Source organism: Phyllobates terribilis, unplaced genomic scaffold, assembly GCF_046119375.1.
Source record: "Phyllobates terribilis strain yellow unplaced genomic scaffold, ASM4611937v1 Scaffold_11__3_contigs__length_659146591, whole genome shotgun sequence".
NCBI lineage: Eukaryota > Metazoa > Chordata > Amphibia > Anura > Dendrobatidae > Phyllobates > Phyllobates terribilis.
In genome coordinates, this window is record NW_027362771.1 from 538,591,783 (window position 1) to 538,617,222 (window position 25,440).

A 25,440-nucleotide genomic window follows, 5' to 3' on the forward strand; every position below is an offset into this window, starting at 1 on the left:
GTACTCTCGCAAGGAGTGCAAAGTTTGGGAAGATGCTGAGAGAGTACCTTGCAGACCATACCAACGTCCTCCGTGATTCCTCTGTGCCTTTTAATTATTGGGTATCCAAGCTGGATACGTGGAATGAACTGGCTCTCTACGCCTTGGAGGTCCTGGCCTGCCCTCCCGCCAGCGTTTTATCAGAGCAGGTTTTTAGTGCCGCTGGTGGAATAATAACTGATAAGCGCTTCCACCTGTCAACTGAAAATGCTGACAGGCTGACTCTTATAAAAATGAACAAGGGCTGGATTGGGCCAGACTTCTCAACACCACCGAATGATAGCAGCGTAACATAAACTCAAATCCAGTGTCTTTTTTGGGAGGTGTATTCCCATGCACCTCTTCACACCCACACATCGGTATACGCTTCCTGATTTTGGCTATTTGCTCTTGTCCTCCTCCTTCTCTTCATCCTCCACCACCATATCACCAGGGTGACCGTGGTCCGTGATGCAACACCCACGTAATTTTTTTAAAGGGTGTTTATGATGCCCATAAAAAAAAATTATACAGTATGTTCATGTATACCCCCCAGGGGTAAATGTTTGCAGCCCATACACTTAGTGCATGGGCATTCCAAGTATAGGAGACCCGCTCCTTTCTAAAGGGAACATTTTTTTATGAGGCCCTCTAAGTCTCTTCCAAGGGGCATTGGAGTGCCCCCCAATTTTTGGCAGCCCTTGCACTCACTGCATAGGCCAACACTATGGGAGACCCTCTCGTTTCTAATGAGAATATGACGTTACTGTGGCCCTGCTCTATGTGTCTTTAAATTTTTAGTGGGGTTTTTCCTAAAATTGGTCAGCCATTGGACTCACTGCATACCGTATAACTGTATAGCAGACTCTCTCCTTTCTAATAGGAATTTGTCGTTACTGTGGCCCTGCTCTACGTGTCTTTAAATTCTTAGTGGGGTTTTTCCTAAAATTGGTCAGCCGTTGGATTCACTGCATACCCTATAACTGTATAGCAGACTCTCTCCTTTCTAATGGGAATTTGTCGTTACTGTGGCCCTGCTCTATGTGTCTTTAAATTTTTAGTGGGGTTTTTTCAAAAATTGGTCAGCCGTTGGACTCACTGCATACCCTATAACTGTATAGCAGACCTTCTCCTTTCTAAATGGAATTTGTCGTTACTGTGGCACTGCTCTATGTGTTTTAAAAATCTTAGTGGGGTTTTTCCCAAATTTTGGCAGCCATTGCAGTCACAGAATGAGCATTACCACTATAGGAGACCTGCTCCTTTATAATGGGAACATTTTTTTTTTACTGAAACCCTCCTCTATGTCTCTTCAAAGGGGTATTGGGTTGCGTCCAAATCAAATTTTTGGCAGCCCTTGCAGTCACTGGATACGCAATAACAGTTTAGGAGACCCACTTGTTAATAATGGGAACAACAAAGCATAGCCAGCTGATGGCTCTCTAACAATAGCGAGGGCCGACTGCTGGCCCTTTAAGAATAGTAAGGGCCACCTGATGACCCTATAAAAATAGGCTTTTTGACTTTCAGAGTCCCTCCATTATAAATAAAACAGGATGTCTCTGATGTGTCACAGACCACATTGCCAGATAAGGTTGTAAAATGTTAAAATGACATTTCCCGGTGAATGCATTTGTCACGGTTGAAAGCAATGCAAAAGTGAAAAAATGCATAAAAAACGCTGCATGTGAACATAGCCCAAGGTGAGGAGGAACATTTTTGTTTTTGTATACTTATTTTGCCTTATATACAAGTCATTACCCTGGAAAGGATGTTCCTTAACATATTTCCCAGGAAAATCCATTTTGGTTTCATTTTTGTATGTTTTATTGTGAGTCCGTAAAAATGGCGTAATACCTCTGACAACATTGTTGACAGCAGTGACCTGGGAGTCAAAAATGCTTCCAGGGGTCTTCCCCATGCTGTTCCCATATCATTTGAGCATTGTTCCCATCGATTTGGGCAATTTTTAGGTCCTCTGCAGACTGCCAGGGGGGGGGGGGCGGGGGCGCCAGAAAAATGCTCGAGTTTCTCATAGACTTACATTGGGGTCGTTACTCGGACCGAGCACTCAAGCATTCCAACTTGTTCAACTCGAACAACGAGTACCCGAGCATTTTAGTGCTCGCTCATCACTAATAGTTAGATAATAAACAGATTAATATAATAAAAAGAAAGCAAGAATGAAAGAGAAAGAGAAAGAAAGATATAAATAGTATACTGTATATATACAGTATATACACACATGGTCAAAATTGTTGGTACCCCTCGTTTAATGAAAGAAAAACCCACAATGATCACAGAAATAACTTGAATCTGACAAAAGTAATAATAAATTAAAAATCTATGAAAATTGAACAAATGAAAGTCAGACATTGCTTTTCTGCTTCCACAGAATTAAAAAAAAATAAACTCATGAAATAGGCCTGCACAGAAATGATGGTTCCCCTGAAAATAATGTGACAAAAGGGACATGTTTAATCAAGTTGTGTCCACTAATTAGCATCACAGGTGTCTACAATCTTGTAAGCAGTCAGTGGGCCAGTATATAGGGCTACAGATGCTCACTGTGCTGTTTGGTGACATGGTGTGTACCACACTCAACATGGACCAGAGGAAGCAAAGGGAAGAGTTGTCTCAGGAGATTAGAAAGAAAATTATAGACAAGCATGTTAAAGGTAAAAGTTATAAGACCATATCCAAGCAGCTTGATGTTCCTTTGATTACAGTTGCACATATTATTCAGAAATTTAAGATCCATGGGGCTGTAGCCAACCTCCCTGGACGTGGCCGCAGGAGGAAAATTGAGGACAAATCAAAGAGATGGATAATACGAATGGTAACAAAAGAGCCCAGGATAACTTCCAAAGAAATTAAAGGTCAACTTCAAGCTCAAGGAACATCAGTGTCAGATCGCACCATCCATCCTTTGTTTGATCCAAAGTGGACTTCATGGGAGATGACCAAGAAGAACACCATTGTTGAAAAAAAATCATAAAAAAAGCCAGACTGGAATTTGCCAAAATACATGTTGACAAGCCACAAAGCTTCTGGGAGAATGTCCTATGGACAGATGAGACAAAAATGGAAGTTTTTGGCAAGGCACATCAGCTCTCATGTTCACAGATGGAAAAATGAAGCATATCAAGAAAAGAACACTGTCCCTACTGTGAAACATGGAGGAGGCTCTGTTATGTTCTGGGGCTGCTTTGCTGCATCAGGCACAGGGTGTCTTGAATCTGTGCAGGGTACAATGAAATCTCAAGACTATCAAGGGATTCTAGAGAGAAATGTGCTGCCCAGTGTCAGAAAACTTGGTCTCAGTCACAGGTCATGGGTCTTGCAACAGCATAATGACCCAAAACACACAGCTAAAAACACCCAAGAATGGCTAAGAGGAAAACATTGGACTATTCTGAAGTTTAATTTTTTTTAAAAAATTCTGTGAAAGCAAGGTTGAAAAGCAATGGCTGACATTCATTTGTTCAGTTTCATAGATTTTTAATTTATTATGACTTTTGTCAGATTCAAGTTATTTCTGTGACCATTGTGGGTTTTTCTTTCATTAAACGAGGGGTACCAACAATTTTGACCATGTGTGTATATATATATATATATATATATATATATATATATATGCTGTGTACAAAAGATAAAAGGAGGAATGAATAGATCTCAAAGACAGATTCAATATATGTCGATAGATTGATTTATGATAGCGATAGATAGATAGATAGATAGATAGATAGATAGATAGATAGATAGATAGATAGATGGACACTAAAACAAAAAGATACAAAGATAGATAAATGTATAGATGAATAAATTGGATAAAACCAGATAGATTCAAGATACGTAGCCAGATGTTAAACAGATATACTGTAGATAGATAGATAGATAGATAGATAGAAAGAAAGATGGATAGATTTGATAAAAACAAATAGATTTGAGATATGTAGCCAGATGTTAGATAGATAGATAGATAGATAGACAGATAAACAGTATAGATAATAGATAGATAGAAGAAAGAAAAAAAAAAGATAGATAAATGTATATGGATAAATTTGATAAAATTCGAGTAGATTGAAAGATTCAAGATACATAGCCAGATGCTATACAGATAGATATAGATAGATAGATTGATTGAAGTTAAGAAACATGGATAGATTTGATAAAAACAGATAGATTCGAGGAGATATGTAGCCAGATGCTATATAGATCGATCAATCAATAGATAGATACGCTTGTAGATAGATAGATGATAGATAGATAGATAGATAGATAGATAGATAGATAGATGATAGCTAGATAGATAGATATGAGCTAGCCATAACTATAGCTAGATAGTAGACACCATATAACACATGCAGTGACAGGAATACATGATGGCCTACATGCACACATGTCATCCTTCCATCTCTGGATACTACTGTCCCCCTTCATGTTTTCCTATGTACAGATACTGGTGTAGCCACTGTGTAGGCTCCAATAAACCCTTAATGAGACTGTATGATGTACTATGGAGTCACAGCGAGAAGTGGGAATAGCACGGGGACAGATGTGGTGAGAAATGTACACAGAAATCTATGTGTAACATGTACAGAGAAGGATGCTGACAGGGGAGGGGACCAAAGATGGAGTGAGACAGAAATGTTTGTACAGAAAGAGGAGGAGAGGTGGATGAAGCAGGCGAAGGATGGAGAGAGAGAGAGGAGGGAGTGGGTGAAGGAGAATAGAGGGAGGAGATAGGGAGATGGAGGGACACAGAAGAAATGATAGCAAAGACGGGAGAACACAATGGTGGAGGTGAAGCATCAATAAGACACTGAGCCGAGTGTCTGCTCTGAGGGCAGGGAATGGCAGACAGGAGAAGAGACAGCTGAGATGAAAGAGAGAGTGCTAGGGTAAAGAGATTTACATCTAACTAAGGGTTAAAAGGAGTGAGGGGGAGGGAAGAAGGGAGGGAGAGAGGAGAGAGGGAGAGAGAGAGCAAGGGAGGGAGAGACAGAGGAGGGGCAGGGAGCTGGAGACCGAAACAGCCCCACAATCTCTCATTTATTTTCTTTGTTATTTCTTTACGTGGGATACAAAATTACAAGAAGAGCGGTGGCAGAGAACATCTCCATTCCAGAGACGAAAAGAGACAGATAGAAAGGAAAAGAGAGACCTCCAGTCAGTGCTCACCCAATCTACTAGAGAAGGAATGTGAGAGAGGAGAAGAGACAGGCAGCTCGTGAGAGACAGACAAGGATAACCGACACGGGGACATCACCAAGACGGGCGCTGTGAAAGCGATAGACGGGTACATATCATCCCTACAAGATGGAGAGGACCAGAAGAGACCTCAGATAGCCACCGAGATAGCCGTGAAGAGAGGACAGGACCAATAATGAGATGATAGAGGGCTGCTCACAATATTAGGAGTAGTGAAGACATACAAGGGGTTCGGCTGCTTTTCCACCTCATTCTCCCCGTTCACTGGAAATCATATTTAATATGATGGATGTCAAGACTGCTGCTCTCAGACAATCGGATACAAGTGGCCACTGAGTGACTACCTAGCAGGTGCAGCATTAGGAAAAAAGACAATTACCCAGTACCCTGGAGAGCGACTGGGCCACCCGGGGATAGGAGGCTGTTGGACAATTGACAGTGACTGGTTACTACTCGGGTTAAGAGAGTACTAGCCCACTGGAGAGAACTAGACAAGAGGGCTAATATCTCCTGACAGGTGGGGGATGCACAAATCCCATGTGGTCGTAGTACGTACACGAATTTGATGACCCCCCCCCCTTTCCAAATACCAGAAATCCTGCAATGACTAGTCCATGGGAAAGTCTTTGAAAATGGCCAGGCCATAGGGATACAATTCTGGCTAGTGTGTACGAAGACGGTCTTCCATCCTGCAGTTAGCAGGAATTCACAATGAATCGCAGCTTGGAGAAGAATCATCAATCCTAAAAAGCCAGCAGTGGCTACTAGCACGGAAAGCATAAGGACAAGGAATCCCACTGACCTATGGCAAGGCCCAGCAAATGCAAACATGGCAAATCCAAACCGAGTGCTTACCACGGCAGCTAAGACATGTCCGAGAAGCTAAGAGGGACAGAAGAAGGACTGCTGTTCTGGTGAGAAATGTACCGAACCATCTGGAATTGGCCAGATTATTGCCAGATCTTGTGTATATAAAGCAACTCTATTTTCCAGATTACTGATATAGTGCCACACAGATCCATCCACCAACAGAATCGGGAGCAGCCATACTGGACAGGTGGCCATATTCCTTTACAAGAGGCTGGCTTATTCACAGTCCTCCAAATACGTGGACAACCGTCCTGTTGACAGAAGGCCAGTATTCTCTTTCCATCCTTGGACAGTGGCAATAAGGCGCAAGAGGAGGGGCCTAACGATTAGGCTCCACCCCTGTGGGATCATGTCCATGGCAGGTGGTCTTCTTGGGGAAAATCGGTGACCAGGCTTAACCCCAATCCTCCAAAATCATAAACATCTGGGGGAAAAAAAAGACAACATTATAAGGTGAGAAACATTCTACATCTGCAGAGGCATGCAGCGTATACCATCGTGTGCGTTCATATACATACGTGTGTGTACGGACACACAACCACACACATATATACATCTACATTGTATAAACGGCAGTATGGGGTCAGTTTCTGCAAGAGTCAGTGGGATTTTTAATATCCATCTATTCACTACTGTATGTCTGCAAAATAAATGCATGTTGATTCGGGATATTGATCTGTATGCTATATATTAAAATGTTTATGATCACAAATATATATGGATAGAAGAAGGAGGCCAGGTTTAGGTATAAACTTTATCTATCTATTTGTCTGTCTGTATATCTAATATGTATGTATATATCAATGCATCTCATACCTATATATCTTTTAATCTATCAGTCTTATAGCTATCTGTCTAGCTATTTATCTGGCTCGTATCTATTTATTTATCTATTCATCTATCTATTCTATCACATATCTATCTGTCTCTGTCTATTTGTCTATCTAGTCATACATCTCATATCTATCCATGTATGTATTTATCCGTCTCATATCCGTCTCCGCGTCTTGTACAATATTGTTCTGTAGGCAGCCCATACAGGCCATCTGGCCTCTTATTTCTGGATGTCAGTCTGCTTCACTGCAAGGCAACCTATGTTATTTCCATGCAGGGATTCACTCTCTACTGAGTGGTCAATTAGAAATTTATGAAAAGGTGGTCTTTCACGAAAGGATGTCTCACGCTGGTGGAAGCAGCCTGCTTCATGGCATAATACTCTTATTTGCTTCTCCCCGACACAATGCGAAGCATGGCCAATCTCATTTATTGAATATACATCCATTTGAAAGCAATCTCATTATTTGCTAGACCACGGTATATTATTATGATCTGCACAGTCCCAGTTCCTCTTTCTTTTTTTTTTCGACAGCAGTGAGAGTCTTATCTGTTTGTTTGGGTTTTATTTCATTTTGACGACTTAGACAATTTTCTCAACCTGGAAAGTAGCCCGTTGCTTCCATCTTCAGTTGGTTCTTGATCTTGGTTTATACCTATTGAAAATTAGAATCGAGATCCTTGACATATGTCCTGCTTCTTGTCCCAGCTTTGTTGTCAAGTTTCCAGTTCTAGGGCACTGCAACCCTGGTAGGTATAAGACCAAGTAATGACCATTATTGGGGTAGAAGCCTTTGGTTCTTAGTACATGGTCATAAAAAAAGATTTATAGACTTTGCAGAGTATGTAATTACCCGACCAAAGAATCCTCTTCTTGGATGGTGATGACAGTAGATGGGATTTTGGTAGATCACTCATTTCAGGTGCTGTCAGAAGAAGACAACACTTTGCAAAGGAATCTTATTATAAGAAAATCTGTCTATAATGGACAACCGAAAAATGCCATAATTGGAAGAAGAAATTGTCTAGTCCAAGAAAATGTGACTTTTTTGACAAACATCTGTTATTTATCAAGAAACCTGTAAGGAGTAGGTTCTCGAAGACTATACCAATTGTGGCATTGCAATTGTATATATCATTCATGGGCAGTGTTACCATCACTCATTAAAATCAGTGTCACTCACTGGTAATAACCTTAGTCAATTACTCACTGGAAAAGTAACCCAGGGAAAAAAATGTAGTGTCACTCATTAAAAGATAATATGACACAGTAGATGGTAGGATGACATAGCCATAGAAGAAGGTAAACCTCACTATTGTAAAATGTTGAGAAGCCAGAATGTAAAATTACTCATTGGAATGTGAACTCTTTCAATGAAGTAGAACCACACATGGAACATTAGATCAGTCTTGGGTACTGATTCAGTTTGGGTGAAATTTAAAGAATTGGCCGAAGACGCATAGTGTGGAAAACCTAGGCTCTAATGCAAAATCTGTAAAAGTGTCTACTAAAGAACTCATGCCTCTTATAGTCCTTTAATTTGGCAGAGGGGTCTTTAGGCACAAAACTCGAGTGACGTTTAAAACCTCTGTACCTCGTTTTGGTTATACCACTGATTGGATTGTAAAGCATACTGTCAACAGACTCTGCTTTTAGTATAGCCGAAAAATTTCCTTCGCACTAACACTGGAGACCAGGACATTGATGTGTGCTATAATGACTAAATGTACAAAATACAAACTCTTTAAAAACTCCCTGAATTGTTAAGAAAGAGTTAGTCTGGGACCACTAAACTTGCTGAATTGTCTTTTGAAGTGCCAATAGCCAGGGATGGACATTGCGGTCACCACAGAAGGAATAAAATTCTTCTTCTGGAGCTGGGTCAGGTCACCATGCCAATCTCACTGCTTAACACTCTGGAGTTCATTGATTGTCTTCGAAAGACGTTGTTAAATATAAGGAGCTTATATCCCACTGGGTTCCAAAGCCTACTTATTGATAACAATGATGGACAGCCTGATTTGAACCCCCTCCTTTCATGGTCTCATAGCAGCCGCCTTATCTGCTTCTATGGTATGTTCGCCCTTGCCAATATCATCCCACGAGTGCTAATAAGCATATGTAGTGACTTCCCTCCAATCTGTGGGCTCTCTTAGCCAATCAACACAATGAGAAAAGGGCTGACAAGTCTCAGTTTTTAAGAATTTCCCCAACCCTTGTGATTTTTGCCATACAAATTCTCTTAAGAGAATGACATAATGGCAAAATATAATGTCTAGCATCATTGGGAATGGTATGTGAAATCATATTATCATTGGCAAAATGAAATAATGGTACAGAAGAGAGTACAGACTATTTCCCCTGAAGTTACTCATGGCCTAAAATGTGTAGAAGACACATCTAGTATTTACATCCTCCAATCAATTTATCAAAGGAAAATCCTTTTAAGGCAGGGTACAATTTCTAAATGGAATGTAGACTCATTTATGGAAAGGTAGAGTAACTCCCTGGAATGTCAAGCCACTCGTTGAAAGCTAAAATCATTTATCAGAAAGGCCGAATTCATTCAGTGGAAAGCCGAGTCAGAAGGTATAGTCTTCTAGAGGAGAATCGAATTACTCACTGGAATGGTAGTACCCATCACTGGAATTTAGACTGGTCAATTGAAAGGCCTGAACATTTTATAGAATCGCAGACCCAGTATTCGAAGACTGTATTCTGAAACATGGGTCGATTTATTGAAATGTAGACTAGAATGCTGGTAGCGAATTGGTGGAACCTTCTCGCTAGAACATCGACTTCAGGCTAGAGGAACTCACTGGATTGTCGAGTTATTCCCTAGGTGCTCTCATTGGAAGGAAGATTTGTCTGGGATTGAAGGCCCATTCAATGGGATGTAGAACCAGTGTAAGAGGAAATCACTCACTGGATTGCAGAATCGATCAGATACGGTTTTGCGGAATCACTCACTGCAAGCAAAAGTCATACTGTATGGTTGAATCATTGCCAGGAATCTGTAATCAGTAACTGAGCGGTTTCATCACATACTTGAAAATATTGTGAATTTCTAATGCGGAGAGACCATTACTCTTTGTCAGGCAGAACCATTTATTAAAAGATAGGGTCAGTTTTCGCTTCACACTGTCAGGTAGAATCAATTATTTTAATCCTTTACTGGATAAATTAATTATGTGTTCCTTGTAATTTATATGACTGAAAAATGGTGCATATGTGATCTTTCTTTCATATACGGAGCATGTCATTTTTAAATAATTTCACTCTCCATGTCATATTCTGTGGTTTCATCTATAACGTAACCACATGAGTGGACAGGTCACTGCCTCCGAAAAGGTCAGCACACTCATCTACTGCTGCTGTGATTGTTCCCATTATATAAATTGATTAGTATGTTCTATCCTGCCCACTTCACATTACATTTTCTGACACATGTAGCCTTTTCCCCAATCATATAACCCCGTAATTGGTCAAGTCACTGCCACCTACAAAGTCTGCACACTTTTCTGCTTCTATTGTGACCATTTCTATAATCTGCTTGATTAAAAAAAAGTTTATCCCTGCCCCCTTCATTTTACTATTTCTGTCACCCACAGTCCTTTTCTAATATAATTCCAGGTCTGCAGCAGTCACTACCTCCTACAAAGTCAGTCCACTCATCTACTGCTGCTGTGATCATTACTACAATCTGATTAATTACAGAGTGTTTTAACATGAAATTACTGTTCCAATGTTGTACTTATATAATCACATGTGTAGATAAGTTACTGCTACAGTCAAGATCTGCTTTCTGCTGTAACAATATGGCCACTTTGATGTGTCATACAGGGTGACGTCATGACTAGTCATCACTTGATGATGAAACCATTGGATGATGTAACTAATAGACCTAACGTCATTCTGGAACACCTGTAAATTCGGCCATATTGTATAAGAAAAAGCAGTTAGTCATCACTGTTGACATTTTTTTTCGCTTTACGAGGCAAGACTTGTCCAACTCCAACTCCTCCATATCTCTCATGGGAGTAACCAGATTAAGTTTTATGTTCTTTATGAAAGTTATCTTTTAGCAAAATATCTTATCAATTCAAAATATCTTACCAATCTTATCTGCCTCAGTAGCTATGGCATTAATTAGGGCCCTACACTAAAGTAGGAATGAGTATTTGTTACAACCATACATGTTAAGATCTTCTGCAGAGAAAAGAGCAAGACAATTATCTACTGAAATGTTCTTCGATAAGGCTCCAACACTAAGGGTATGTTCACACAGGGCGTTTTTGGTGCGTTTTTTCTGCTCTCTTGGCAGAAAAGAAGCAGCGTCAAAAATGCAGGTTTTGGTGCATTTTTTGTTGCACTTTTGGTGCGTTTTTCAGGATCCCAAAGTTCAGCTTTGCTTACACCACAGAAGCATGAACACAGGTCACCCATGCAAAACATATGTGAAACCATATTAACCAGAATTACAAATGTAACACTGGGGGAAGGTGAATTGTTCAGGAATAGTTTATCTAAGACATTGGCAGAGCATTGAGTTTGTAGGACACTGTTTATTTCACACTTTGGTCTGCCATTGAGTTGCTCTGGCATTGTTCAGTTTCATACCTTGGTCAGCCACAGGTATTGTTCAATCTCAAACCTTGGTTAGCTGATGTTTACTTCGTATGCATCACTAATTGAATTAAACTGCACTAATCCTAACTGCCATCTCAGGTGACCCAGACAAGATGGTTTAAACTTGGGAAAATCACAAGAATAAATGGATTTCACATACTGCGGTACTAGCTTTTTTTCATTAAAAGGAAGCAAAAACTAATAACTGCGTTTTTGCAGTGTTTTCTTCAGTGTATTTTCAATTACCGTGGAAAACGCTAAAAATTCTGAAAAAAATAAGTGACATGCTTTATTGTGCAAAAAAACATGCAAAGCACAAAATATTGAGGATAAAGAAAACCAAGCTGTGTGCATGAGATTTCTGAAATCTCATAGACTTAGCTGGTACTGTAAAATGAAGCTGAAATTTGCATAAAAAACACTGAAAAAAGGCCTAGTGTGGACATAGGCTAAGAACACTGATGACAGCCAACTAACCAAAAGAGATTACCTTCATACCCGTCTCTATAAAAGTCTATATACAACCTTACCTAATTCCATCTTTTGTGTCACTGCCTTTATCCTAAAGGGAATTTGTCATCAGGTTTCTGCTTCCCCATCTGAAAGCAGCATGAAGTAGAAGCAGAGACCCTGATTCCAGCGATGTATCACTTACTAGACTGCTTTCTGTAGTTTTGATAAAACCACATTTTTATCTGCGGCAGATTTAGCAGTTCCCCACAGCTCTGTATAATCCTACCCACACCACTAATTGGCAGCATTCTGTGTAGACTGTGCATAGGCAGAAAGCTGCCAATCAGTGTTGGGGGCAGGGTTATACAAAACTCATGAATATGGAGGACTACATGGCAGCAGGTTAACTAGTTCTCTAGTGATAATCTCCGGATAAAATTACAGCAAGCAGCCCAGTAAGTGACACATCGCTGGAATCAGGGTCTCTGCCCCTAAATTATGCTGCTATCAGACTAGTTGGCAAAAACCTGGTGACAGATACCCTTTAAAGTATGTTCAATCATCACCTATGTGGGTGCTCAACTATGACAAGATATTATGTAAATAGCAACGCTCACATAATTGAAGAACAGTGTTACATCCAAATCCTGAAGATATAACATGAAACTCAAATGTAACTGTACCAAGGTCCCTCATCCATAATGCGCCATTTATAGCATTGCTGTTCTATACTTGAGCAATTGGGCTCTATTAGGCGCCATGACCCAGGTGCACCTTCAACTTTTTAAGTTCTTAAGTGTTACCCCACATGTATGTTATTTTCGGACTTTAAAATGTGCGGCCAGATATACTATCAAACAGACTGACGATCAATAATCTAATTTATGGACCTTGATTGGTAGTCAGGTACCTTCAAAGTTATGACTACGGACAGTAGCACACTTTTGAGTAGTAAACTGCTGGTGATATATTGAACAACCCTCCAAAAAAAAAAATGAACAAAACTGCAGAAATTTTTCTTTTCGTTAGTTATTTTTCTTTTTTACATTATACTAACTCAAAAGCAATATTCTAGCTGTGCCATTTCTTCGGAGTTCCGTTGCATCAATACATTCATGTGATCTCCAGTCTGACTACCAGTACATGCAGTAACGTGTAGGCAGGATGACATCATCGTCTATCCTATCGCTCCTGGTGGCTGTGAGATAACTACCCTCCCAAATCAGCACTGCTCTCTGTGTACCTCTCAGTGTATATAGCCTAGTGATCTCTATCTATGTATTAAATTAAAGGAATGTTTTTCACAATTATATTTAACGAGTATCTATTATTTACATTTTTTTCATAAATCAATAGTAAACATGAAAATAAAAAACATAATATATATCATTAGAGAAAATCTGCTTCTTTCTTCTTTCTGAACTGATATTTCATTCTTAAAATTCTCATCTTATGGGTAAAATTTATCTTTAGTGAATCCAGACTTTCCCATTACTTAGATAGGAGATGACAGTTGGTGCAGCAGGAACTTCAATTGGATGTGCGTCCTCGAGTCATATTACCAGGATAAGGGACATATTGCAAGGATGGGGTCCATAATAAGGAACATATACAAGGAGACATATTACCAGGATGGGAGATAGCTATATATATATATATATATCAGGATGGGGCACAGGATAAGGGACATATACCAGGATTGGGAATATATTTACCAGGATGGGGCAAAGGATGGGGGACATATATACCATGATGGGGCATATATATATATATATATATATATACCAGGATGGGATGCAGAATAAGGGACATACCGGTATATACCAGGATATATATGTATATATATATATACATATATCCTGGTATATACCGGTATGTCCCTTATTCTGCATCCCATCCTGGTATATATATATATATATGCCCCATCATGGTATATATGTCCCCCATCCTTTGCCCCATCCTGGTAAATATATATATATATATATATATATATATATACCATGATGGGGGATATATATACCAGGATGTGATGCAGAATAAGGGACATACCGGTATATACCAGGATATATATATATATACATATATATATATATATCCTGGTATATACCGGTATGTCCCTTATTCTGCCTCCCATCCTAGTATATATATATATATATCCCCCATCATGGTATATATATATCAGGATGGGGTCCAGGATGCATACCAGGATGGGGGATATATATATCAGCATGGGGAATATATATACCAGATTGTGGTCTAGGCAACGGGACATATAGACCAGGATGGGGGATATATATACCAGGATGGGGGATATACTGTATATATATCAGGATGGGGGCCAGTCCAAATCTTGCTCTGGGGCCATTCGGACTCTAGTTACACCACTGGAGAACGTTATCACAATGGAAATCTGTCTCCCAATTCTCTTTAGACTCATTGTTACAACTACTGCATATATTATGGTCATAAATTGAATTGCCACATAGTTCCTACCAACAATACTTGGAAAAATCCATATACTGTTATAAGGTTTTGTTGCTGGAAGGAACAACTTCATGCCATCCAGATTAGAGAAAAATGGAGCCCAGCGTTCACCATGGCACATGCATAGTAGCCATGCTCCATGCTTGGAGAATGCACCTACAGTATATCTTGCATACTGCCAGATAATTGAAAGCTCTTACCACTTATTATTGTACAAGTATTTGTAAGGTGGTTGGTGACGCTTTTTGGAAGAGATAGTGACTGAATAAAAGATATTGTCACGCTTAAGAAGATAATGTTACAGACTCCATGAGTGTTTCAATCATTCTGAGATATTGTCACTCATATGAGCTTAGAGTTTCTCAATGGAGGATGACGTTAGTCATAAGAAGATAATGTAGTGTCTCGTATTGGATATATGGCGCTTTCAATGGAAGATAGCTTCTCTCAACAGATCAGTTTATTCCTGAGTGGATGGTGTCATATGTTGGATAGTGGAAATATGAATAGGATGCTGAGGTTATCCACAAAATTAGTGTTAATCATACAACAGTATTTCCCATGGCTCATTTGTCTCCTACCTAAGCTGCCAGTTGGAGACCACTGTATAACAAGGTATGGCTGAAATGTAGACTCTTGTACTGAACTAGTGAGATGGTAGACCTCAACAAAATACCATCTCAATCATCTGCATTTAGAAGATACCAAATGTATTGGATGGTATAATCTGCTGAGGATTTGTGATAGTTGTTGCAATGACATGATGGCTAGGCTATTGATGTTACCCACAAGAGTGCTGTCAATCATTACAACAGGGTTTGCAACAGCGGCCAAGATGGTCTGTACTGTACAGTAAGGTATAGTTTCATACATTGAAAGCATAAGACAAGTTGATGTGTACCTGTACTTTTACACAGGACCTAAAGAAAGGCATAATTTTGCTTTCCTTACCCCCCCCCCCCCCCCCGCCTCAGGATGTTAAAACTGCTTTTTGGACACATACTAGTCTAATACATTCATGAAATGTACTCTTTTTCAGTTTGTGGGTCCTCTTTCTAAGCATTTTGCCAGCACTAAAGGTGCTGAAACTACCCTTTCTTTACTTCCCAGCATGCATTGCTCCTGCCATTGTCTAATGGTTTACCTGTCCCTGTTAGAATCTATGTTGTTTTACTATCTGCCATCTTGCTGTGGTTTGCTGACTTCTGGTCTTTTCCTCTGGTGATGGGTGCCTTGGTCACGTGATCTCTTCACTCTTTATTACTCAGCACCTATCTCCCATTCCCTGCTGGACATCAGTGTTTGCTGCGCTTGTGCTCTGGCTAAGTTGCCTTGATAAGTTCTTTGTGCTTTGGTCAATTGATATCCTGGGACTTCTTGTTCCACCAGTTTTGTTCCCTTTTATCTTTGTTTCTGCAACTAACTTTTCTGTTAGGGGGTCTCCTGTTTTTGCTCCCAGTCCTTAGATCTTTTAGGGATCCCTTTCCCCTTCCTTCAGGTCTTTGTTTGAGTTCAGTGCAGGAGTTTTGGTGGGGCTATTCACATGGAATAGGGCACCCACCCCAGTGTAGGGTTAAGCTGAGTCTCAGTGCAGGGACAGCTTTTCCCTCCTATTCCTTAGTTCTAAGTAGCACAACATAACAGTCCGGAATTGAAAGCCCTCCCTCTATGTTCAGAATGTTTTCAGCTTGACAAATAGGAGAGCAAGACCAGAACAAAGACCTGTCCCTACTTCCTGTAGGGAGACATAGATCCGATTTTACTGCCTGTTGAGAGACAAAGACTCGTCTCTACAACCTGTAGAGAGGCGAAGCCCGGCTCCACATCCCATAGAGAGACAAAGATCCGCCTGCACTTCTTGAAGAGAGGCAAAAAGCCGCCTCCACTTCTTGTGTATAGACAAAAATGTGCCTCCACTTCCTGTAGTGAGGCAAAGATTCACATCTACTTCCTGTAGAGTGATAAGGACCCATATCCATTTCCTGTAGAGAGGCAAAGACTCGCCTCCACTACCTGTAGAGACAAAGACCCGTCTCCACTTCCTGTAGAGCGGCGAAGCCCGGCTCCACATCCCATAGAGAGACAAAGATCTGCCTGTGCTCCCTGAAGAGAGGCAAAAAGCCACCTCCACTTCCTGTGGATAGACAAAAACCCTCCTCCACTTCCTGTAGTGAGGCAAAGATCCACATCCACTTCCTGTAGAGAGATAAGGACCCATCTCCACTTCCTGTTAAGAGATAAGGACCCATTTCCACTTCCTGTAGCGAGGAAAAGACCCGCCTCCTCTTCCTGTAGAGACAAAAACCCGCCTTCACTTCCTGTAGAGAGACAAAAACCCGCCTCCACTTCCTGTAGAGAGACAAAAACCCGCCTCCACTTCCTGTAGTGAGGCAAAGATCTGCATCCACTTCCTGTAGAGAGATAAGGAGCAGCCTCCACTTACGGTAAAGAGGCAAAGATCGGCATCCACTTCCTGTAGAGAGACTAAATCCCGCTCCCACTTTTAGTATTGCATTTCAGAATCTCTGCTGCTGGTAACGAATTACATTTGACAACAAGCAGTGGGCAGCAAGTTAGACAGATGGGAGACCCCTGCGGTGGCACTTTGAAGTGATTTTACAGAAGTAATACTACAAAATTTTAACAAAGTGATTTGCAGGTCGTCCATTTATCACATTATGTATCAAATGGGATCAAGTTGTCTGAAAGTACAGCAATGATTTAAACAATTTCGAGAATCTAAGAAAATATCCTTTTTGATCACCAACAATTAGAAGAGCCAGGGTTTATTGGTCGGCACTATCTGAAGTAAATTTATTGAACTTATTTTGAGGTACTGTTTTAGTATCATTTTCTGGAAGGCATTGTTACACCTCGCGACAATTTAGTATCACTCCCTTGTAGATACCATTAATTCATGAGAACAGTAGCAGTCATCGGAAGACAGTGTCACTTATTGGAAGGTGTTGTCACTTACTGAAAACTAGTGTTACTCACATTTTTCTTTGGTTCCTGTTAGATTATATACATTATACATTATACCAGCAGGTGATTTTATAATGTTACTCACTCAGGTCACAAAGTAATTTTTGGTCACGAGTATTAATGTGTTTAACAAATGTGCATACATTTTTTTATTTAAATGGTGAAAAGAAATTCAAGGGTTTGTAAAAAAAAATTTAGTTTGTGTTGCCATTTTCCGCGACATGTAATATTTTAATTTTTTAATCGATGGAGCTGTGTGAGAACTTTTATTTTGAGTGGCAAGCTGACGGTTTTATTGATACCAATTTAGGATGCGTATGACTTTTTGATCGCTTTTTATTGTATTTTCTTAGAGTGATGTGGTGACTAAAAAACAGCAATTCTACCCTTTTGATTTTTTTTCTCTTCTATTTAGGTAGAACAGACTTTTACAGACATAGTTATGCTAATATGTTTATATATTTTTTCGGTGATTCAGATTTGTACGTTTTAGCTATTCTTTTTATATTTTTAATAACTTTATTATATTATTTTTTGCTTATGCCATACAACTCAAAATACTTTATTGATAGGTACACATCAAAAAGCCATGAATCAGTTGATACAGGTGAGCGACAAAAATAAAGGACGTGTAAAATACTTAACATAAAATGTACATAGATAATAATCGTACAGCATGCTGATACATGCTGCCCACGGATTGGGCAGCATGCATCACTTGTGAGGTTCCATGGACCCACTTTGGAGAATTGTTGGGTTTCCGTGCTTGGTTAGACACAAGCTCTATAACTTGAGATTCTTACTGCTATTGAGACAACAATCCTTTCTCTTCCTTTTCCTTTAATCTTTGCTTTCCTCTTCCCTCATCCCTCCTCAAGTCTGACTTCTTTTCTTTATTCTTCTTTTCTTCCTTTTTTTCCCCCTCAATGACACCTTTACAGTCTACTGGTTCCATTGCGGTCAGGCCCTCCATTAGACCATCATCACGAGACTGAGTCTCCTGTTTTTCTTTTATGCTTTTATGTGCTTACTTGGTGCTATTAGTTGTCGTTTGTATGTAAACTTTGTTTTAGGGCTCGTTCAGATGAGCGTATCATACCGATGTGTAATGTCCGAGTAAAAATTAGACAGTGCACTGACCAATGTAAATCAATAGGGCTGTACAGATGACAGTTTTTTCAGCATGCACTATTCTCTTCCAAGCCTCAGACTCGCCAATTCAAATCTATGGATACGAGGAAAAAATCAGATCCCATACGGAACATACATTTTGCATCTGATTTTTACAAATGTATTGCCATTATTAACCTAGGAAACTGTATTTGATCATGTTCATGTACTATTAAACTGTTGATGCATAGCTCATGGATGTAAAATACGGACATGCGAGAGCCACATGAATGACAATTCGGATGAAAGTCATCCGAGTTTTCTGAATGAAAATTGGATAATTTTTCACATGCTCATCTGATCCTGGTCTAAGGCTGTGTGCCCACGTAGCGTTTTACAAGCGTTTTTGATGCGGAATTTCCGCAGCGGAAACGCTTGTAAAATGCTTGGTAACCCGCACCCCATGATCCCCAATGGGTTTCCGCAACTTCTATGCACATGCTGCGGATTTTTCCGCAGCGTTTATGCCGCGTTCAAAAATCCGCAGCATGTCATTTAATTTTGCGTTTCCGCAAGCGGAATTGCCTTTGTCCAATGCATAAAAAACGCAAGGCAATTCCGCATGTGGAAAACGCGTGATAAACGCGCGAAAAAAGCACGATAAACGCGTGCGGAATTCCGCATGCGTTTTTCCGGGAGAGGACTTGCATTTATGCAGCAGAAATTTTCTGCTTCATAAATGCAACGTGGGCACATAGCCTAATGGTACAAAGCACTTAAAAAGTACCTTTCAGTGGATTTTTTTTTTATTTAAACTGAGTACCTCTACTAATTGGTGCTGCTCCATTGATTCTAGAAAAGTTTTTAGTTTTCTTCTGTGTCCATCCGTTCCAAAGTTATACTCCCCAGGTTATAAAGATGCAAACTTTTTCTTCAACCAACTAGACGTATACCACAGAACTTCCCTGTGGGCATGGACCTGTTTTGATTGGTCAGCATCAGAGGGGAAAAAGCAAATGCCCACAGATAAGTTCTAGGGTCTACGCCCAGTTGATTGAAGGGAGTTTTCAACTATATTACCAAGGAATGGAAGGACACAGAGAAAAGAGAAAAACTATTCCAGAATCTGTGGACCAATGTCAACTGGAAGGGGAATTAGGTTTGAATATATAAAAAATCCAGTGAAATGCCCTCTTATCTATATATTCATCAAAACCTCTGTCTAATATTCTTATATTTCAATATATCAATAAAAAAAATTTGACAAAAAAACAACTCCATCGGTTGGCTCTCTGCACCAACCAGGAGTGTAGATACAGGAGATTGAGAGGTAGCCGTCACACCTTGGCCTTGTTGCTTGAAAGGGCTCAAGAGCCCCTATGACACATCTTAAGACATCAGTATTATAAATGGCATATTGTATATTATTGGAAGCTGTTACAGATTTTGTATTGGGCCCAGAAGCTTCAAGTTGTGCTTATGGCCACCACATTGCAATGCACCAATTTCACTATCCAAAGAGACGCAATACATTGACGGTGAGCCATGATATGTGCAATGCTCCATTGGGCCCATAAAAAAGATTGTTTCCCATAGTAACCAATCACAGCTTTCATTTTTCGAGAGCAGAATACAAAATGAAGCTACTCTGTGATCGGTTGCTACAGGCAACAAAGATTGTTTCATAAATCTGCCCCAACCTCTTCCCTTCCCTAGTACCCACATATGAAAGGCACAGAATATTTTGTCAATTTACAAATGAATGAGATTAAAATAATATACCACATTTTTTGGACTATAGAATGTGCAGTTCTCCAGGTTTAGACAGCAGAAAATTGGAAAAAATTATAGTTCCTACTAATTATAATTTCCCTGGTGATGTCAATGAGTGGAGGGGTCAAAATTGCTAATTTTAATGCAGGTAGAATACGGAGGTAATAGATCTATTGTTAGTATTTCTCTGTATCATTTGTATTATATTCATACTTTACAGTACACACATTATGTACACTCTCTATACCACACACATATACACAACACTATGGTGTACAAAGTACATGCACACACAGCTCTGGTACATACACACACAGCTCTGCTACATACACACAGCTCTACTACGTGAACACACAGCTCTGGTACATAGAAACACAGCTCGGGTACATACACACACAGCTCTGGTAAATACACACACAGCTCTGGTACATACAAAACTCTGCTACATACACACACAGCTCTGCTATATACACAGTTCTGCTACATACACACACAGTTCTGGTACATAAACAGCTCTACTACATACACAGCTCTGCTACATAAACCCACAGCTCTGGTCTCTGGTACATACACAGCTTTGCTACATACACACACAGCTCTGTTACATACACAGTTCTGCTACATACACACACAGCTCTGCTACATACACAGCTCTGCAACATACACACACAGCTCGGCTACATACACATATAGTGATATGAACAGCATTCCCTCTGAAGCGAAAAATGATGAATCAGTCATTAAAATATATACGATTTAAACAGATCATGGACAATTCATTTGTTTTACGGGCAGGGTAAAAATGCCCTTTTTGGTGAGGGGGCTGTCCAGAAATTTCTAGACAGTTGGCAATCCAATTGGATAGATAGAGAAAAATAAAAACAGCACTTTTCATGCAAAGAAGCTAAGTACTAAAACCTTTTGGATACAAATCTCAAAAAATGGGGGCAGCGCTCCAAAATCAGAAGTGAGAGACAGATTTTAATCAGCCCATGCAATGTCAGAGCCTTTCTCAAGTATGCAGATAAAAGATAGACAGATAGAAATGAGATGGATAGATAGATAATAGATAGATAGATAGATATGTAGATAGACAGATAGATAGATAGACAGACAGACAGACAGACAGACAGACAGACAGATAGATAGATAGATAGATAGATAGATAGATAGATATGTAGATAGACAGACAGACAGACAGATAGATAGATAATAGATAGATAGATAGATAGATAGATATGTAGATAGACAGACAGACAGACAGACAGACAGACAGATAGATAGATAGATAGATAGATAGATGCTGTAGATTAGATGACATTCTGATTTGGCTGTATGTATATAAGTGTTTGAGCGGTGGTATAAATTATAGCTGAGTATTGATATATCTGTTCTCCAGTGCCAGTAATGGAGGCAACATCTGGGTAATCAGGATTGTGTAATATTGTGTGCATGATCCTTGTGTGGCTATAACCAGAGCACAATGAATGGTTAATTTGGCAATCAGGGTAATGACGCCTCATTCTCTGCCCCATTCTTCTCTCGCTGTGTGTATTATTGTGTATGTGGCACAGCGCTGGATGTGTGTGCACCATTATGCTCTGCGATGCTCGTTCTTTGTGTTGGTTTTGGCTTAGTTCTTCATGTGATATTCTCAATGAGACCTCTATTATTATTTTAATAAGCTCGTATTTTTGTAGCTGATTTGGGTTAAATTTAGGAGTGTTATTTTCTGTTACATTCCTAATATGCTGTTTCCTTTACGCTCTGCTCACATCTACGTTGGAGGCTCTGTCGTAGATTCCACCCAAAATACTCTATTTTGTCTGATAAAATGCCAGACACCAAGACGGAAACCCAAAGGACCCCATTATAGTCAATGGGGTCTGTCAGGCACTTCTGGTTTCTGTTATGTCCAGGTTCAATGCTTTTGTTACTTTCCTGTTTCTGTTCCTATTAATACGTATTCATTACAATTATAATTATTATATTAATATTATCATTTAATATTGAGCAGAATTAAGTACGCTGACATCCCCTATATACCATGTGAGCCTACACACAGCTCCTGTAAATACATTATAAGCCCTCACACAGTCTCTCTATATACAGTATTAGCCCCCCATAGCCTCCTATAGACAGTATGAGCCCCATAGCCCCTATACAGTATGAGCCCCCACATAGCTTCTCTATATACAGTATGATCCCCAGATAGCCTCCTATAGCCAGTATGAGCCCCACAGCCCCTATACAGTATGAGCCCCCACATAGCTTTGTAAATACAGTATGAGCCCCTAAATAACCTCTGATATACATACAATCATCCCATAAACTTATGGGGGAAAAAAACACATACTCACCTCACTCCCATTCCCCCGGTGCTCTGCTCCTGTTTCCGGTGCACTGTACAGCAGACGCAATGTAAATGACAACATCATGTCTGCTGTCTCACACGCTTATTGGTGAAAGAAGGAGCCGGCGGCTCCGTCCTCCACCAATGTATTCCCCGCTATCTGTATCCTGAGGATGCGGATAGTGGTGACATCGGGAAGCGGATGGGCAGCGGACGAGAGCATGGGCAGCCCGTGGGCAACTGTTTTCACCCCTTCGGTTTTCTCGGTCCGCGGGCCATACTGGAACAGCCAGAGGGCCGGATGCGCCCGCATGCTGCACTATGCCCAGCTCTGGCCTAAGAGGAGTACAAAATCTTGTGTTTTATTTCACAGTACAAGGTTATAAAATCCAAACATCTTAATGGGACATAATCCACTCAGGCTAACCTCACGTCTGCACTGTAGGGTATTATGTCACAAAGAAAGACAGAGAAACACTAGGCGCAGAATTATTAGGCATGAGGATTTTGACCATATCACATTGTTATGCAGATTTTCCAACTCCGCGCTGTATAAACGTGAAGGCTTATTGGATGAAGCAGATCAGCTGATGTGTATTTCTGTAATGAGGAATATGAGGCCTAAGGATACAACGCTCTTTATCAGGGTGCACAGAGTTATTAGGCAGCTTGTTTTACTTAGGGAAAATGGGCCAAAAAAGAGATTTACAGTTAGGTCCATATATATTTGGACAGAGACAACATTTTTCTAATTTTGGTTCTAGACATTACCACAATGAATTTTAAACAAAACAATTCAGATGCCATTGAAGTTCAGATTTTCAGCTTTCATTTGAGGGTATCCACATTAAAATTGGATGAAGGGTTTAGGAGTTTCAGCTCCTTAACATGTGCCACCCTGTTTTTAAAGGGACCAAAAGTAATTGGACAGATTAAATAATTGTAAATAAAATGTTAATTTCTAGAACTTGGTTGAAAACCCTTTGTTGGCAATGACTGCCTGAAGTCTTGAACTCATGGACATCACCAGACGCTGTGTTTCCTCCTTTTTGATGCTCTGCCAGGCCTTCACTGTGGTGGTTTTCAGTTGCTGTTTGTTTGTGGGCCTTTCTGTCTGAAGTTTAGTCTTTAACAAGTGAAATGCATGCTCAATTGGGTTGAGATCAGGTGACTGACTTGGCCATTCAAGAATATTCCACTTCTTTGCTTTAACCGGTTCCCGACCGCCCACTGTAGATAAACGTCCGCCTGGGCTCTGTGCAGGGCCGACGTTTAAAAACGGTGGGTGGTCTCGCAGTGCTCAGGACCCCCAGGGTCCTGCAAGCACTGCGATTCCGGTGCAGAGCGTTAGCTCTGACAGGGTACATCATCGGGACCTGATTAGATCAGGTCCCAGTGATGTTAACCCTTTGCTGTCTTCTATATGCTGCGATCTATAGTGATCGCGGAATATAGGAGACAGCAGGAAGAGAGGGGGTCGTCTTACTTACCTCCGAAGACCTCCGTTTCGTTTGAGGACCTGGGGTTGCTATGGCAGCTGGAGGTCACATGACCGCCTCCAGCTCTGCCATATATGGTGTCCTTCCTTTCTGGCTTCAGCCTGTATGTAGCTGATGCCAGACAGGAAACTGACTGAAACAGTCAGTGAAGATCTCATGTAATGTAATATATGTCTATTACATTACATGAGATCAGTGATCAGAAAAATAAAAATTAATGTCCCATACAGGGACTAAGTAAAAATGTAAAAAAAAGTAAAAAAAAAAGTTTTTAAACTATTAAAAAAAAAAATCACAAAATAAATAAAAATAAATAAATAAAATATTAAACCAATAAATCCGTATATTATTACAAAACCAAAAAAAGTACACATATTTGGTATCGCCGCGTCCGAAACAACCCGAGCTATAAAACTGTCACACTAATTAACTCCTTCTGTGCACACCGTAATAAAAATAAATAAAAAACGGAGCAAAAAAATATGCTTTTTCATCATATCGCCAAACAAAAAGTGGAAAAAAATGCGATCAAAAAGCAGAATAGAAATAAAAATGGTACCACTGAAAACTTCATCTTGTTCCGCAAAAAAAGCCGCCATACAGCTCCATCAGCCGAAAAATAAAAAAGTTATAGCGCTCAGAATAAAGCAATGCAAAAAAAATATTTTTTTTTCTATAAAATTGCTTTATTGTGTAAAAGCGCCAAAACATAAAAAAAATACAGTAAGTGTAGTATCGCTGTAAACGTACTGACCCGAAGAATAACGCTGCCTGATCACTTTTACCACACGCAGAACGGCATAAAAAAAAACTCAAAAAACAATTCCTGAAGTGTTTGTTTTTGTTAACTTTACCTCCCAAAAAACGGAATAGAAAGCGATCAAAAAATGTCACGTACCCAAAAATGGTTCCAATAAAAATGTCAACTCGTCCCGCAAAAAACAAGCCGTCACATGACTCTGGAAAATTTATAGCTCTCAAAATATGGTGATGCAAAAACTAGATTTTGCAAAAAAAGCGTATTTTAGTGTGTGACAGCTGTCAGTCATAAAAACCCGATATAAATCTGGTATCTCTGTAATCGCACCGACCCGAAGAATAAAGTAATCTAATCAGTTATATCACACTAGGAACGGCATAAAAAATAAATAAAACAAATATTATTCACCTGCTACTGTTTTGTTTATTATATCTCCCAAAGATCCCAGTAAGGCTCT

The 25,440-nt window shown here is 39.9% G+C and overlaps 1 protein-coding gene across 2 annotated transcripts in view; it reads left to right on the forward strand.

The window, feature by feature from the left end:
- The first annotated feature begins 4,644 nt into the window (after nt 1–4,644).
- ADGRL1 (adhesion G protein-coupled receptor L1) overlaps nt 4,645–25,440 on the forward strand; it is a 492,076-nt gene continuing 471,280 nt past the window's right edge. For both annotated transcript variants that reach the window (XM_073653856.1, XM_073653857.1), the window contains exon 1: nt 4,645–6,555. The gene's annotated coding sequence lies outside the window, so the exon portion shown is untranslated. The remainder of the gene's footprint in view (nt 6,556–25,440) is intronic.